Consider the following 2,500-nt stretch of genomic DNA (forward strand, 5'->3'; position numbering starts at 1 on the left):
AAACGGCGAAAAAAACGCTTGGCATTGGCAGGGTATCAAAGGACTGGATTTCATACGAGAATGTCGGAAATATTTTTGATGAGTTCTTTGGATTTTGTTTGGCTGTTTGTTGATCTGAAGGCGTTTTATCCTTAATATCATTATCATCATTATCATTATTATCATTGTTGTTAGTACTGCTACTATTATCAATATTACTATTATTTTTGCTATCTATTTCTTTCTTATCACAATTATTGTTTTTGTTACTGTTGTTGTAATTATCATTGAATATTGTTACTGAAATACAATTGATATTAAAGCTTAAGAAAACATAAAATATTGGTACTTTTTTATTGGAACAATTTTTACTTAGAAAAATTATTGTTTACTGCAGTTCTGATGTTACTATTACATGCAACATTCATACTACAGGGCTATAACACTGGTGCTAGAACAACAAGTAACATCTTTCTCTGCTTTCCCACTTCCACTTAACTACCCCATCGCCCCCTAGTTTGATCACCATAGCAGGACAAGCAGCAACAGCCCAGCTACAGGTAACCTGTCAGTCCTAAACCTGCCGTTACACCCAAGCATTTTTATAATACAAGATCTGTTTATTTCTCTTTTTTCTTTTTCTTTTCTTTTCTTTTCTCTTCTTTTCTTTTCTTTACTGAAACTGGTTTAATTCAAAGGACTGTATATTGTCCATGGGTGTCCTGGAGGTAGTTGTGGAAAGGAGTATCATTATCCCACTTAGAAATACGCAAAGTTTAGTGTCCAGGACAATTTTATTAGTAGTAGTATTATCATTATCACTTACTCCAGTCTTAATATTGATAATAATAATAAAGACATAAAATAAAGGGAAAATAATAATAATAATGATAATAATAATAAAAATAATAATGATAATAATGATAAAAATAATAATGATAATAATAATATTAATGATAATGATAATACGGATAATGAAAATTAAAATAATAATAACAAAAGCAACTACAACAAATATTCAAATAATAACAATAGTAATAATAATAGAAATAATAGTTATCATCATCATCGTGGACATTTTCATTATGAATATGATTGTTATTGTTATTATTATCATTATTATTACTAATATCATTATCATTATCATTACTAAAATTTTCGTTAACACCCTTACTGTTATGATAATATTTACTGTTATTGTTTTCATGATCATTATTGCTATCATTATCATCATTATTGCCGTTACTGTTATCTTTTATGATGCTATTGCTATTATTATTATCATTACTATTATTATTATTATTATTATTATTGCTATTATTATTAGTGGTAGTACTTTTACAATTATTATCATTATTATTTTTATTATCATCATCATCATCATCATCACCATCACCATCACCATCACCATCACCATCACCATCACCATCACCATCACCATCACCATCACCATCACCATCACCATCACCATCACCATCACCATCACCATCACCATCACCATTACAATTACCTTCATCATCATCATCATCATCATCGTTATCATTTTTATTACTACTGTCATTATCATTAATAAAATTCGAATTATTTCCATTGACATCTTTGCTTTTATTCACATAGCTGCATTTTTAATTTTAATATCAAAACGCGCATAGTTAGAGACCAGACTTTACTCGTCAAAAACATACGCCTGTTGAACTTATACAAATAACTGTTAGAATGTTTTATTTGTGTATAAAATAAAGTTCAGATTTCAAATTTTATTTTGTTTTACATAGGAATGTCATTCATACTGTTATCTCTATTTCTATTTCCTATCCACTGAATGATTATCGTCGTTGGCTTATCCTTATTGTTCTCCTTATTATTATTTTTATTCTTATTCGTATTTTATTCTTATTTCTATTATTATTATCATTATAATTACATCACTATTATTATTATTATCATTATCGTTATTTTTATCATCATTTTCATAATCCTTATTACTAATATTAGCATTATCATCATCACATTATTTATATGAATCATAGTAATAATAATAATAATAATAATAATAATAATAATAACAATTAATGATTATGATAAAAATTATAATGAAAAATATCATCCTTATTACTATTTTCGTTTTGATATTGCCATTATTATGTTTAACCATTACAATCATTATTAACATCATCATTATCATCTTAAAGATGATAATGATGTTAAAGATGATAATGATAATGTTAAAATGACAGTGGTGGGAAAAAATAATAATGATAAAAAAATGAAAAGGATCATAAAAATAATGTTGTTTTTCATTATAATTACTTTTATTATCATGATCATTTAAGTAATAATAATATTATCAGTAATAATTACCATTATTAACATTATCAATATTAATACAATCATTGTTATTATTATAATCATTGTTTTTATTAGCATCATTATTGTCATTGTTATTATTATTGTCATTATCATTATTATCCTTAGTAATCTTCATTATTATTTTTATCATCACAATCATTTCATCAAAGTT

The sequence above is a fragment of the Penaeus vannamei genome, chromosome 20 (assembly GCF_042767895.1).
Source record: "Penaeus vannamei isolate JL-2024 chromosome 20, ASM4276789v1, whole genome shotgun sequence".
Classification (NCBI taxonomy): Eukaryota; Metazoa; Arthropoda; class Malacostraca; order Decapoda; family Penaeidae; genus Penaeus; species Penaeus vannamei.